Source organism: Leptinotarsa decemlineata, unplaced genomic scaffold, assembly GCF_025532065.1.
Source record: "Leptinotarsa decemlineata unplaced genomic scaffold, Ldec_3_MD MMD2_tig00000576_RagTag_RagTag, whole genome shotgun sequence".
In the NCBI taxonomy this organism is placed as follows: domain Eukaryota; kingdom Metazoa; phylum Arthropoda; class Insecta; order Coleoptera; family Chrysomelidae; genus Leptinotarsa; species Leptinotarsa decemlineata.
Genome location: NW_027412551.1, coordinates 688,001 through 704,779, shown reverse-complemented (window position 1 = coordinate 704,779; position 16,779 = coordinate 688,001). Strand labels below are relative to the sequence as shown.

At 33.6% G+C, this 16,779-nt stretch overlaps 1 long non-coding RNA gene across 1 annotated transcript; it reads right to left on the bottom strand.

Moving 5' to 3' along the window:
* Positions 1 to 4,251: 4,251 nt before the first annotated feature.
* Positions 4,252 to 5,385, bottom strand: LOC111512016 (uncharacterized). The gene is made up of 2 exons (XR_002723014.2): positions 4,549 to 5,385; positions 4,252 to 4,494 (listed from the first exon to the last, which is right to left on the bottom strand). It is a non-coding gene; the product is annotated as an uncharacterized lncRNA (long non-coding RNA).
* Positions 5,386 to 16,779: the final 11,394 nt, after the last annotated feature.

The following is a 16,779-nucleotide window of genomic DNA, read 5'->3' as shown; positions in this document are numbered from 1 at the left end:
GTACATCAAAGCATAATATATGTCAATTAGGGACTCTCTATCTAGAGTTCCTTTAAGTTGTAGCAGTGCATAAAAATTTGTCTTGATCTTTTCACACGTATGCTTGATATGTTTCTTCCAGTTGACTTTACGATCTACCCAAGTTTCGAAAAATTATATAGATTCTGATGGTTTAAGATTCATTAACAAAAACATTTTCCAATAACCCGAATCAGTACTGTTTTACTTGTGTTTTCCAGATTGAGTGTATGTATAAATTGAAAATGTTACATTAAACATCATACAATGTCTCAAACAAAATCGAATTATTCGTGCACAATATAGCACCCCCGTTTCCGTTGACAAATAGAACCGCGACATAACAGTTAATACTTTAATCTGCTAATGCCTTCTGTTAATCAGAGAAGGCCAGAAAGGACAATGAAATCTCTCAAGAACTTTGCCCATGATAATCAAACGAGGCATAAACGCGGAGATTCGATCATTTCAAACCATTTGTGCCAATGCAGCCGTTTTACTGCCGCATATTCACTATTTCGCCCAGAGACACGTGGAATCCACCCCGCATCAGTAGCGTAGGGGAATCATAAATACGTTTCAGAACGATTCTTTCTTGGCGTCAAAATTCTAGAAGTTATATAAAAATGCAAGAGTTGTCATGGTTCCTCCTTTGGTTAATGTCGTTGAGTCCGTGAACTTTGTAAATTAGATTAAAAATTACTTTTTTTGCAATTTGTTAAGGATTTGACTGCCGTTGTCAAATATGGGCATAGCCAGCGAGTGGCAGAAATTGGCGCTACTGTTTGAATATATGAAGCTAATCTAAACGAATGGTTATGATAAGTTGATGAATGCAGCTGTTACTACGTGGTAGAAGATCATCATCAAAAAAGAAAGTTCCCATGTAACCAACGTTATTGCATTTTTAAACTTATACAATAAAGTGAAAAGATTCCCAATGTTAACCCCGATATATCTATATACCACTGTAGGTAATAACGAACGGACCTTAATGACTGTATATCCTGATTTTTTTAACCTGTAATAATGTGGGTACACTAATCTGAAAACCAGCGAATACACTACGTCGATTTGGTCATTCAGCAGATTACATCCGCAATGCTTTTTCATTTTCGAGGATTATAAATAAATGAGTTTCCAACCGTTACCTGCATAGTACAGAATTTCCGTAGATTCGGGTCAGAAACAACCCAGAAGTTAGTCAGAAAACAAAGCCTCTAATTTAAGTACAGATTAATATACCCTCAAATCAAACAATCAGAAATAAAAAAAATTGTAACAAAAATATATTTTGGTAAAATAACAGAGATAATTGCAGGATTTTTCAAATCTGTTTAAAAAAAATCTGTCTAAAATCTGTTTTTCCGTTAATCAGCTGTCGCCCCCATACGAACGACAACTCTCAGAAGTTGAGAAACTTGTGCAAGCTAAAGACTAACGAGGTCTAACCTTTCAACGTATGTTTCCTTGATAAACATATTTTGAAAAAACAAAAAAACACGCTTTCAAAGAACGTCGAACTAAAGAGTTGAAAATATCTTTGAAAAATACTAGTATAACTGTGAAAAAGCGACGGGCGCTTGATAAACAAAAAATATGGCACAAAGCATCCAGGCTTTTTTCACAATAATATTTTTCGTTCGTTATTGTTCTGAGCTTATTTAAAACAAAATATTTTCAACTTTTTAGTTCGATGTTTTTCAAAAGCGTGTTTTTTAGTTTTTTTAAATTATATTTATTTTTCATTTTTCATTTTTGTATGCTATAAAAGCATATTTTCAAATGAAGAAATACATGTGAAGTGAGTTCGAATTATATCGTAAATAGATCAAGCAATAATGTCGATAATTCTGTCAAATACAGATCCCGAGCATTCAAACGGGAAAGAATAGTTACAAACAAACATACATACAGGTGAAGCTAATACAAGCGTGTTAAAAAAACAATGTGAAAGTGCCAAAGATAAAGAGGACAAGATGGAAGAATCTGGAGGTCATGAGATCAAGTGTTCGGAGTGTACTAGTGTTTATGTGGGATGCTGTGGCCAAAATTTCTCAAAACGCATATAGTGCATATAGTGCACTAAACTGTATGTTATTTGAAGGTCTATCTACAAATTTTGTGTGATGTTATCCTAAATCACATCGAAGTTTTGAAGTTCCAGTGTTTCATTTCATTTGCAAGAGATGTCACGTCAGACATAGAGAAAAATCATGTATGGAAGGTGCAGCCTGGATATAGATGATTGTCGATGTTTGTTTCAGCACTGGCTTACTTTCCAGTAATCATACTCAAATGAATGAAATATTAGGGAGAGAGTGAAGTAGAAGATTTCTTTATATATCTTTCATAATGACAGGGCCACTCACCATTCGAACAAAAAATGTGACACTTTCTCCAAGAGTATTTCAATTTCATAGTGAATGAGCGTCAGTTTCGGAAATCATGATTATCAAATGCAGGTTTGACACTGTTTATAGTTGAAGAAATATTCATCACACACGGCACTTCTTCAATATACCTACCATAAATTTCTTCAGAATATCAAAATTTTGTAGGTCAGCTGTACTCAACAAAAATTTTCCACAAGTTAATGTGAGCATGACCATTTTTTTCATAATGACAATACATAAAGTATCGACACAAAACTCTAACCCTAAAGAGGCATAAGCCTTTAGCAGGGCCCTTCTTACAACCGCCAATGTAACTTAAAATCAACCAACCCAAATGTTAATAACTCTAATCACTTAATGGAGAATCAATCTATTCCTGTCTTTCTGCAGCATTCCACAGAAAATAGGCAAATACATGTAATTACAAAATTCTTGTAACAATAACAGGCAGCACTGGTATCACGGTCATTCTCATCTTTCATCTCATTTAGTAACTATATAAGTGAGTAAAACTGTAATAATTTTTTTATTGAACAACTAATTCAATGAAATATTATAAAAATGCCATAGTTGTTTCTGTGAGGATTCTATCAAAACCACTTCGAAAATGGATGTGAGGAAAAATGCAGGTAATTTTTCCGGAAACGGGTTGACTCTGAAAGCTGGGGGCCAGCTTTAACGTGGAGGGGAGATGTGTCAAATATAGAAAATAATCATGAAATGATTCAGATTCATTTGAGTAAATATATGAATTGAAAGATATTCCAACCTCACTTCAATATTTCAACACAAGAACACTCAGTATTCAGAATTCCATCTTTTGATATTTCAAGTTCATAGACATCGAAATTGATCCGATCACAGGATATGGAATATAAAACAATCTCCAAATATGCAAACTTGGCACAGATTGCATGCTGTGCATTTTACCTCAGTACAGTGACCGGATCAAAGTCGCAATGTCAGCGTATAATTCTTTATAAATATTGAGGGAGGTCAAGATCATAGTTAGTAGTTAACAGTTAACAGTCAACAGACAGTATTCATTTACGTATCGATTGGGTCATCAGAAATGCAGCACATCTCCTTCTCTTCAATCCTGCTGGGTGGCAGTATAATGTAAGTTTTTTGATTATTTTAATGTATTTTTCTTATTAACATTTGAGTTTCAGTTTATTTAAAGTATTTTTTCCGTTTCTTTTACAATAAACATTTAATTAAGTTTTAAATGAGTTCTTTTATTATTTGGATGAATGAATGGGTGAAACAGCAAATAAAAATCCTCTCGTTAATAGCCAAGCGAGAACTGAGTTGCGACAGTATGCATTGATTCCATTTTCATCAGAAAATTGTTATATGGAACACTCCTGACGATGGATATCTTTCGACCAGCTCTTGCGCCTTTGAACCTGGTTCCATTGATTGCAATAAGTATTGAACTTATCTTCTTTGGCAATTTCTTCATCAACATGAATCTTATTGAATTGGCCCCAGAAGCCTATCTAATCCAAAATTTAGACATATCGACTTCCATATGATTACTACATTCATTTAATCGAGAATTACTCACAAATTCAAATCAAGGAGTGTAGAATTTGATATGTTGGGAAAATATACTGATATATCTACCAAACTTTCCCGAAAAAATACATCAATATTTTTTCAGACAAAAATATAATTCAGAGAAAAATGTAAATGAAAACATAGCTGAAGCGGTCAAAAAATGCAGATTTTCCAAGAGAACTCTGATACTTCTTCTGCTAGGTTGAGTAAGTAATATTCGCATGAGTAAATTGGAAAATTCACTTTTTTCTTACCGTCTTGGATGAGACTTACAAAAGGTTTCATACATATATTTATTCATTTACAGACAAGGGAACATTCAATTCCAAAATTCACTTTCAACTTTCCTTGTTATATCTTCATAGATTTCACGTTAAAAATACATATTTTTGAGGTAGTCCGTAACTTTTTCTTAGGCTAATATCCGTCCAATTTTCGTTCTTGGTTTTTCCAAGAAGGAATTTCACTCCGGTCATTATAAGAAACAGATTCAGGTAATGCTCACATAAATAAAATCCTGTCAAATAAATAACAAGGATGATTATGATTTTCGTGATATTCATTTCCATACTTATTTTATTCTTGTACTCTTTCAGTTATCAACACATAACTGATGATAGTTGTAACATAGTATGGTAAGGCATATTTTTTTATTCATTTGAGTGATTGAACTTTGACAATTTTGAATATTTGACAGAAGTGTTCATCGGCTATAGCTACTCTCTTTTGTACGCAGCGTTATTCTATTCGTTGATAGAAATCATCTATGTTCATTATCTGACTACACATCATTATGAATATTGTTTGCTTCAGGAGTAGGGAATATTCAATCATGCTTTGATTGAAGGAAAAATCATTATAGCAACATTTCTACAAATGAACATGATTCGCAATCAAAATGTTTACTTGAAAACAGAACTCAAAAACCAGTGGTTCAAGGACGAACCTCAAAGCATTGCTTGATACATATCTTCTCAAAAGACAAGTCTGAGAAAATTCGATGACATCTCTCCCTACAATGAGGAAAAACTCAATCCACGAATATGAAAGGCAAACAAGGCACCCCAGTGCAATCTTCAGGGCAGATCCATAACTCGAAAACAGTTTGCAAGACATATATTCATGAATATCGCTCGAACAGAATGAAATAAGAAAGGATAGTATGGGGTGGGATAGGGTAGGGGTGGAGTTAGTATATATGGTAGTATATGTGTTGTGGAATTGGCCGTGGGTTCGATTCCCGGCTCGACCAGATATTTTTCTCGAGAGATTTTATCTGGTTGAAGCTGGAATGCTTCTGCAACCGTGTTAGGAATCACACGTTAAAAGTTATGACCTCGTTAGTCCTTAGCTAGCACAAGTTCCTCAACTTCTGAGAGTTCGTATGGGGGCGACAGCTGATTAACGAAAAAAACAGATTTTAAACAGAACAGGAAGGGTAGGGTAGGGGTAGAGTTAGTATATATGGTAGGATAGGGTAGGGTAGGGTAAAGCAGTATTTGATAGGAAAGGAAAGGATACGATAAGATGGGTAGGATTAAATGGGATGGGATAGGATAAGACGGGCTGGGAGGGAAAGGGATAGGATGGAATGGAAAGGGATGGAAAGGGACAGAACGGGATGGTATGGGACGGGAATGGAATGGAAGGATGGGGAGGGGAAGGGGATGGAAAAGAAAAGGATTGAAAATGGATTAGAAACGAAATGAAGCTGATTATAACGAGACAGAACAGAACGGAATAAAATGTGTTATGACAGATTTCAATGATTTGGAACGGTACAAAATGAAATGGAACGGATCACAACCGATCGGAGTCGATCGAAGCGGATCGACACGAATAGAACGGAAAGGAACCAAAGAGAATAGATCAGACCAGAGTTGAACGAAAAGGAACGAAAGAAACGAAACAGAACAGTACGAAATGGAAAGGTTAAAAACAGATTGGAACAAAATAGTTCACAATAGAATATAATATCCATTAGAATATTTTATATACAGTATTCATAAAATGTCAGTAACCGCAGTGTGAATGTAAATTAAGAGTTATACCTGATGAAATGAAAATATATTTCGAAAGAAATATATCTTGAATGAAAAGAAATGAAAAATTTCGTATCTTTCACCAGTTGAATTTGATATATCAAATCCATGTTGAAAATCTTTTGAAAATTTCATGTATTCGAAAGTAGAAAAAAAAACGGATGTGAGAAATAAATGACATGTTTGATTTGATTTTTGAAAGACAATGAAGATTGTCATAACTGATATGAGAATGAAGCAACTTAGGTAGATTCCAAAGTATCCAACTCAACATTGAGATTCAGTTGATGCAGTAAAATTGAATGTCTCAATTACTCAACACTGGTCAGTATAGGTGATGTGTTCCAAAAGGAAACAGAATATCAAATCACGATTTTATCGGAAGGTAAATCACAGAAGCCGAATCTGTACAAATGATGATTCAAATTCAGAATGTGAAAAATGAATTGATAGGAGTATATTTTTCAGAGAGAATAACTTTAAGGAAGAAAAGGCTTTGGCTTTCTACTTCTCTATCTTTATACAAATATAGGTGTCAAACGATCTATGTCAAAGAGAGAGCGGAACATATATTTCAGTGAATTTTAGAAATGACTGATATTGTGAATTTAATATAGAATAAGAAAAAACTCATGTTGCTCAATTCAATATTGTTTGAGACAGTTTTTGATAGACTGTCAAAAAGAATTGAGACCAGTTCCTGAAGCATAAAAACATATTTTAAGGTTCAATTTTCATTACTGAAGTGTACAATATTTAAGATGATAAATCAACTTATCAGTAAATTGAATAGTCTGTGAATAAATTATATTTTTTTCAGAATTTCACAAATGCTGGTAAAACAAAGAGTAAGAATTGTTACCAGATAGTACTCGCTTCCATATTCAAAATGATCTCATTCTGTTGAATTACTTGTTTTGTGAAAATAAACTTGAAAATTCAATGAGTGAATTATTATGAATGGAAATGAGAATTAATTATCATTATAATTGATATTACCGTTGTCAATTTGCTTAAAAAAATAATTTTTTTTACTTCGATTGAGATCTTGGAATATTATGACTACTGAGCAGACACATTTCAATTTTTACAAATTGTTTTTTGTTCTTCGAAGAGGAACATATTTTTTAATGAACTGAAAGATGTAGCCGATACTACACGGAAGGAAATCATCATGTAACATAATAAATTGACCTTCCTATATTTTTTACATTTTTTAGTTGTTACTAATGTTACTGCAGTTTTGTTCTATGAGGACATTTTCGAACGATTAATATGACAGTTTATTGTGATTATTAGAAAATGTCCTTATAGGATGAAACTGCAGTAATATTAGTTACAGATAAAAGTGGTATAAAACATAGAAAGTTTAATTTCTGATTTTTCGACATATTTTTCAGTTATTTATTGATCAATTTGATTATTCATTCATCCAACAATATTTCTTTATTAATTAGACAAGGAGGTACATGTAATGATACCTAATGTGCATTTCTTGTAGCTGGTTAGTGATTTTAAAACGGACTGTTTCAGTCTACGGGGCTATTACAAAATAGGTATGAGTAATATGGCAGAATCACAATAATCAATATTCAGTGTCCCTATTTTCCAGGTTTGAAGGCCGTGGATTTTTGGAATTTCCTGACGTTTTGCTGTCATAGTTTCGTACATACTCAGTTAATATCTCCGATGACTTCAAATCCGGAAAATAGTGGCACTGAAAACCTCGGCCGAGAAAGCCTTAACCATTTTGTCAATATACAGTTGGTTCAACGAAAAAATATACATTTGTCATCAACAAAATACGGAATGAAACACATACTTTTATATAGCATCCTTTTCTTCTGAAAAAAAGACAAAGCAGTTGGATCAAAGAAAACTTCAGTTTGGCAGATCTAAAAGACATTTCTTTACTATTCAAACGTGAGTCGTCGTTAATTTCTCAGATTTTGAAATCAACTGGTGAAGTAGTATTTGTTTGACAGTTCACATCGTTTGCATGTTGATTATTGGAAAGTTTTCAATGAATTATCAAATCATTTGAATTGCTAAATATGGGAACTGAAATATGAATCAGATTGGGTTGCCGCACTATTTACCCAACGGCAACCTGACAGACATCTTTCTAAGGAAATATGTGCCAAAATGTCGCGAAACTGGATTAATTCGAAATATGTTTCCTGTTAAAAAAATAATGTGAATTTTCATTTTTCTCAAAAATATTGATGCATTCAATTTCCGTTTTGTACCCTTCAAAGTAGTTCCTCTCAGATATAAAACACTTGTGTCGGCGTTTTTTCCAATCGTTAAAGCAGTTCTGATATGCACTTTTTGGTGTGTCCTTGAGCTATCTCAGTGATTTGGTTTCTTTCTCCTCGATCATCGCAAAACGCCGCCCTTTCATGGATCTCTTCTATATTGGCAATGAAAAAGTCACAGAGGACCAAATCTGATGAATACAGTGGATGAAGCACGATTATATTGTTTTTGACCAGAAACTGATAGGTCAGCAGGTACATTATCGTGATGCCAAAGCCATGAATTGTTTTTTACCGGACGTTTTCGTGGCATCATTTCTAGCAATCGGCGCATAACAATAAGATAATAATTTTTATTGACCGTACGACTATGTGGCAAGAACTCCTGATTCACTACGCCACGGTAATCGAGGAAAACATAAAGCAATACATTCAAATTTGATCGAACTTGATGTGTTTTTTTGGTGTTGGCTCTATTGGGCTCTTCCATTGGGATGACTGGACTTTGGTTCCGACATCATAACCACATACATATGATTTGTCACCAGTTATGACCCTTTCTAACAAATCTGGATCACCGTTGACGTCATTCAATAATTCGTAAGCAATGCTCATGCGACGGTTTTTTCGTTCAAAATTCAGTAATTTAGAAACTAACTTCGCTGCTACACGCTTCACGAAATGTGTCACTTCAATTCACTCAAAGATCTGTGAGGACGAATCAATATATGTTATGTAATGACACCGCAAGAGCTCCAAAGTAAAAGATATTCGTTTGGAAATAACCTTTATTATTGTACGGAGGTTAACGATCAATATTTTTATCACTCACTCCATTGATAGAGTAAGTTTTGGGAAAAATCTATTCCATTTTTGCATTCTTGATGCTTATTGCCTATTGATGGAACTTCTCACCTTCGTATCTCTTAATCGAGTGGACATATTTCCAAAAGCAAAACAGCTTTGGACCTTCCACTCAACCTACTACCTGGTTATTGACTGATAGTTTTATCTGAGTTTGGGTATGGACGTGTAATAACCTAAAACTAACCAATTTCTACATTACCATAATAAAATTCAGCTTTTGCTGAAAATTACTTTCTGATAGTATAAATTGAAAAAAATTTTGAGATAAACAAATATAACAACCGATATAAATTCAGCATAATCAGAAATAATTATGTTTTTAATGATATTTACTAATTGATATGTATTTTGTACATTGAATTGCGGTTTGATATTAGTGGAGCCCTCACAAATTGCACTACAAGTCTAACTATAGAACTGGTTTTGGGATATTTAATGAGAGAATAGAGTTTGGATTGTTGTGAGTTCATTATCACCTGCGTTCACGACTTCCAATCATAATCAGCTCCATTGACGTTGGGATTCCCTTTTACTCATTCTGCTACAGAGTTGGGAAAATCATCTCTAACAATATCGTTGGTTTCTGAATTAGGAAAATCAAAGTTCTACTGACGTGTTACATGGGTTTCCTTCATTTTGCTTTCCTTCATTCAGGTATCTTGTTTGAAAGAAATATATCCAGGATTCTACAAGAAAAAAGGAACGTCAGGTGGTACAAAGTAAAACTTCATTCTTGAGAACATGATTTTCTCTACCTCATTCTGCTACACAGTTAGGGGATCATCTCTAAGAATATCATTGGTTCCTGAATTAGGAAAATCTAAAGTTCCACCGACGTGTAACATGGGTTTCCTTCATTTTGCTTTCCTTTATTCAGGTATCTTGTTTGAAAGAAATATATTCAGGATTCTAAAAGAAGAAAGGCACGTCAGGTGGTACAAAATAAAACGTTATTCTTGAGAACTATACGCGGTCGGGTACGTGTGGCTCCCATCAATGCGCACCTTGTACTTTCTTACCAGAGTGTAGTTTTAGCTTGACTACTGTTGGAAATGAAAATTGTTCGTCCTCTATACAGACTTTCATCGGAACGGTTGTCATGTGAATGAGTTATTATGACAGTGAATAGTATATTTTGCATTCATATCACACCCAAGTTTTTCCCATTTCTTACAACTACAACTGGAGGTATGACTTCTTCAACTATATAAGATCCGCAGAAATTCGGTGCAAGCATTGCGTTGTAACATCGGATAATAAGAACAACGGGTGCGCTTTCTGCATCCGCTTTACCACATTTGTCCAGACCTCATTTTGATAATAAGGTTTGAAGGTCCTCCCTCCTTCTTCAATTTGTACGTCCAGGACCACCACAGGACAATTTTCTTGCAGGTTTTTCATTGTGACTTTACTCTTGTCACACCCAATGTCACTCGACAGTGACAACAGCTTCTGTGTGCTGAGCTGGACACGTGAGAGACTATCGTTTCCTGGTATGTCAAGCCTTTTACTGAAATAACATTAGAAGTGTGTAGCAAGCTCCATCGGTGGCTGATACTGATTCGATATCTCTAGCCACCTTGAACGTAGATAGCGTATTATAAACTGATCAACAATATTAAGGTATTGGGCTTGATGCTACATTACACTAGTCAACAAAATTGTTTAGATATATAATGGAATCTGCCGATACTTGGTGAAAATCCATAACTTAATCGAGAAACACGTTAATGTGATATTTTCATCACACAGTTTACAAAACCTCAACACGTGTTTCGCTATTCAACAGCTTTTTCAGGCGTCTTATAACTGTTAGTATAGACAAGCCCGAAAAAGATATTTTAAAGCGAAACCCATGTTGCGATTTCGAAAACAGTCTAGTGATAATATAACAATGAAGTGTTACTTGAATAGAAAATTATTAAGGAATAGAGTTGGATGCTCCATTACAAACGTACCTATTATTTTTCGTCTATCACAATAACAGTTTGACCTTGTCTGGTCTAGTAAACAGTACATCATCATCAATAGATTTTTGTTCAAATGATTTTGCACTTTTCATTCTCTTATAATAGATTGGATCAACAGGTTCAGCCGTCAATATATTTGCAGCCACATGTTGATTTCAACTTGAAGTATTCCGCAGAACCAGCTCTGGTTCAATACCTGAACATTCTTTGCTCTCAAAGTTATATTTGATTGGATCTTCATATGTTATAAGATGACTTCATATAAGCCAAACGAGAAAAAATTTTTCCCGAAGAATAGAAGAATACATAAGTAGTTTCCTGAATGTGAAAACCAATTCTACATTTGCAAACCATATTTTGACAGAGGGTCATTAGTTCAACCACCACTATGACGTATGAAAAAGACAGCTTTGAAACTTGATCTGTTGAAAAATCTATTTTTCGCTTAACCAGCTGTCGCCCACCTACGAACGACTACTCTCAAAAGTCGAAATTTATGCGACCTGAAGACTAACGAGGTCTTATGTATGAACGTGTGATTCCTAACACGGGTTGAACAATAGGAAATGAAAATTGATCGTCCGTCCACATCAACCCACTAGACTATCGTCCTACCATCTTTTCAAATACTTGGAGATTGATAGATTCGAGAATTCAGATTTACCTCATTCAGTTTATATTTGAATTTGGGTAAAATTACCAGTCATCAAGCAGGTAGAAGCACATATAATTTAGTTCGTTTCGTTAAACAGATGTTTTATTATGTAGAATATATTCAATATACGCTTGAGGAAGCTGTTGTATAGTAAAATCCGTGTTGCGGTAGTAAAACCAGTGAAAATACCACAATGAATGAATACATTATGGATTCGTATTAGGTATTGCCCCTTTACAAATTAGACGAGATTTGTTTCCTGGCATTAATAATATGTAGGTATATATGCATTCACAAATTCGATTGACTTCCCGAAAACAACCAATGCTCTATTCTTAGAACAACATAAATGAAACGAAATATGTGATAATATACACCAAAACACGAACCAGGCAAGATTTTCCATTCAGGCTCATTTTTATTTCATGCTCTAATAAAATCCACTTCACAATACACGAAACCACAAAATATTCACAGTTCGTAAACATGCTCGGATACGCCGAAAAATACTATAAACTTTCACGTCATAAGATTTCAGCAGGGGTTCGACTCTTTATATATGGAGGAAATTTACCCTAAACTATCTAAATATTCAAAGTTTAGACGGGTTATGTGGGACGGAAAAGCGATATGAGAAACGCATGATTCGGTTCTTGGAAATATTACAGAATTTTCCTCGTTTCGGTTTATGAGGCTGTTGTTGCTCCCGGCTAGGGTGGAAAATATGTTGGATATACTTATATGATGTCCGAGCATAGAGAATAGATCCATTTACGACGTTATACTTGTCAGATACTTCGGAATAAGTATTCAGATACGTTGCAGATCTTTATTTATAAATATCGTTTCGAAAATAAATATCACAAGACTTCAGAATTTTATTCATAGTCTTCCATTTTTCAACGAGAACTTCGTTATTTAACAATATCATGAGAACAAACAACATGCTGAAACCACGAGTTCATAGAACGAATTGTTTTATCTATTGCTGAATGCTCAATTGGGATTGCTCAAAAATAACAAAATTCAAGGCAGAAAAAATTGCCATTTTTTGAAAAACCTTTCAGGTCAAACGGTATTCGTAAAAATCATTTCTTTAAATATTCGCAGCAGATAAGGTCGATATAAAACCAAAATGTCAAATCTCAAATCAAATGAATATTATTAGGTACCTGTATTACGAAAAATTCAAACACGAACATTTGTTTGAAAAAACAATCATTAAGATACGATGTCCGGATATATGGACACAGTACGTGTAGTGTATGGCTACACTAGTATTATCAAACAATAGGATTTCATTGTTAAAATCTGTCATGCCTTGGGATGAGACCGCAGAACCGGCATCCAAGATACATAAACTGAGTGTCCCGTATTATTTTCGATTTCAATGAAATATGTTTTCATTTTACTAATAGGTTTGGATTAGGGTATTGAGATTTTAGATTGTAGGTATTCAAGGTGGAGTTTGAATTGATGGATTGTTGTCTTATTTCCATGAAGTTATGTGAAATAGGGTTTTATTGCTTTGTTTCCGTGAAACAGCTTTCAATTGTCATTTCATCGGTTTGAAGGAAATAATTTCTGTAAATCTCAGTTTTGGTGGTCTAGTCTTCGATTTTTCCATCACCTTATCGGTGAGAATAGGCTAATCACTTCAATTTCCACAATTGATATTTAACAATTTCAAGGTATATTCAATAATAATGAAAATATGCCTCACTGTCTGAAGACCCACTCTCATTGAGAAGTAGGATTTGCGGGAATACAGTCAAATACATTCATATACATAAAAAATGGTCACTTATGAACAGCTTGGAGACCACTATAGTGAATTCCGACCTGGGTAAAAAACATATTCATTTTTTATACAGATATGTAGGAGATATTTCCGCCTATTTCAGAGGTGATACACGACAGCTGAACCAATTCATAACATTCGTGAATAATATCAATATAGAAACATTCAGTTCACCCTCAAAACAGAGATAATGAAACAGATAAATTTCTTAGACCTGACCATTACACACCATCAGAATAAATTTTGATTCTTTCCATCCAGTCATAAATTAGCAGCCTACAATTCTATGTTGCACAGAGCATTCTCACTACCTTTGTCTGTTAACAATCTAGCTAGGGAGATTAAAATAATTACAGGCCCAATCCAGAAGTTAGTCAGAAAACAAAGCCGTAAATTCACTTACAGAATAATATACTCCCAGATCAAACAATCAGAAATCAAGAAATGGGTAACACTTTCAAATATTGGTAAAAAAACAGAGATAATGGCGGGTTTCTTCAGAAAAAACAATGTGAAAGTGGCATTCAGACCACATGCCAGGTTATCTGATTTTCTTTTCAATGCCAAAGATAAAGTGGACAAATTGGATAAATCTGGAGTTTATAAGCTTGAGTGTTCGGAGTGTAATAGTGTTTATGTGGGACAATGTGGTCGAAGTTTCTCAAAAATGTGAAAATGGTTCGAATTTTTCAAACCATTCCTTGGCATGCCACCACAAGTTTTCGAATCTAAACGATACGGAAATTTTGCACTATTCACGGAAGGGTTGCAAACTCAATTGTTTGGAATCCTTGGAAATTCATAAGCATGAAAATTGTGGGTGTTATACCTGTTAATTGATCGAATCTATCTGGTTTATTCACTGGCTATCAAATAAGCAAATCCACATTGTCATAGATAAACAAAATTAAGGTAGGTACTCAATTAAGCTAAGCACCTCTGTTATTACCTTCAGTGGTGTTATATAAGGGCTAATGTAATAAATCATTTTTAGTTCAATGCATAAGTTTGAAAAGGTTCTTATAGGACGAAACTGCAGGAACGTTATATAGTTACAAATAAAAGTGGTAAAAAACATAGAAACTTTCGATTCTCATTTTTCATGATGAGTTCCTACCACGTAATAACGGATTCATTCATTAGTTTATTGAATATGAAAAGATATATTCATACAAGTTTATAACTAAATGAGAATATTTATATTTTCATCATAAGAGTTGCTCTCATTGTCAAAGTAAGATTTGCAAAAAAAACAGTGAAATGCATGACAATATCCAATACATAAGCATTCGTAAATATAAACGAATGTATAAATGATCCAACACTGAAACTTAGCAGAATTTTTTGAAATATCGAATCTACAATGAAAAATAAAATGAAATGGTAGTAAATATGAAGTAAAATATGGAAAAATATATTCATACAAGTCTATAAATAGATAAAAATAGTAACATATATATACCAAATCCTAATTAAAGTTATCGTCATGAAATCCTTGCGAACTATGGGGTGTATCAATAAGGAAACTCATACAGTTTACTATGCATTTCAAATGAGTTGTTAGATTTTCAATCAACATGAATATGGGTGAGGGGAAATTTGAATCGAGCTTCTAACTTGTGACATAGAGTTCATTCATTAAATTCGCATATAACGGCAAAATTGTGTTTACCATAAACAAAGTCCTACAAAAATCACGTCGACTTACCTTGCGAAAGAATCCTAATGCATTTCAAAAACAAGAACAGACTCCACAGAAATGAATATCATATCTCAATTGAGACTCTACCAATGAATGATAGATACACTACAGATGCATATAATTTCAGTTCATTGTCCCTACTGATCAACATGAATATGAGAGATATTTATTCATTAAGAGAATATGGCCTTCAAACTTGAGTTTTTGTCATTAAACATACCTAGAAACTTGCTGTATCATATATTCTTAATCACACTAGCATTTGAAGCTAAGAAAATATCATGAATGATGATATATTGCACTGGTATTTAGAATATTAATAATAATGATAATAATATTTATTCATCCATGTTGCATACAAAATAGAATTAACATCTTGAAGATAATGATGAATAAATTGCAAATCCACTGAAGGTCAAACCCTGTGTGTGGTTAAATTAACAAAAAAAAAATAATAAAATAATGTTACATATAACACAATCACAATTACTCACGTGAAACAATTTGTTGTGATAGCTAAAAACAAATGTATAATAAGATATCAATGTTATACATTCCCGCATTGATAGACAAAATCAAATGTTACAAAAAAATTTAGAAACAAACAACCACATACAGACAGATCACGGAAGTTCATACTTGTTTGTGAAGATAACAAATATTAAAGTTTTACACATTATATATAGGTATTGATAAACTAGGGAGATACAAATATTGACTAAATTAATAATATGAAATATATAAAATACAATAATATACATGTAAAGAGTAGAATGCAGAAAGGGCCAAGTTCATATATTAGTAGTGCGATGTTCAAATTTCATGATTTAAAACGGTTTATCTATTGTCTTGTGTTATTGGATCAAATTAAATTATGAACACTCTCTCTAGGTAAGTTCTTTATAAATCTGACTAGTTTACTCTTGAATTGGTATTGGTATTGGTATTGTTGAATATTCGAAGGTAAGCTGTTGTATAGTTTTGGACCCAAGTATTGATGACATTTCTGGCCCACCAATTCATGCACACGAGGACATTGGAACTGCTAACGATGCCCAGTACTATAGACATGGGTAAGTGTCACTAACTGATTCTTGTTTTTATGTTGTCTCATATTACAGTTTTTGTAATACAATTGTCTTACATCTAGTAGTCCCGATTCTTTATAAATTGTATCACTTGGATATCTCAAGCTCTTAGATAGCATCAGTTTTAGAAATCGTTTCTGAATGACTTTAAGAGAATGGATGTGACTTTTAGATATACCTTTCTATCCGAGTAGTCCATAAGTCTGTAGCAGAGAGGTAAACAGTGGTAACTCAACTTTTAAGCGAAATTGAGTTAATACCTGTTTCAGACTTCACTCTTTTAACTTGTTATTGTGGTAAAAAATCGTAAGTCACGTTATGTTGGTTGCATAAATTTCTAGTTTTGAAATTGTAATATCTTCATAATTGAATAGGGTAAAAAAACTTATCTCCTTCGACACTTAGGGCCGCACCGATCC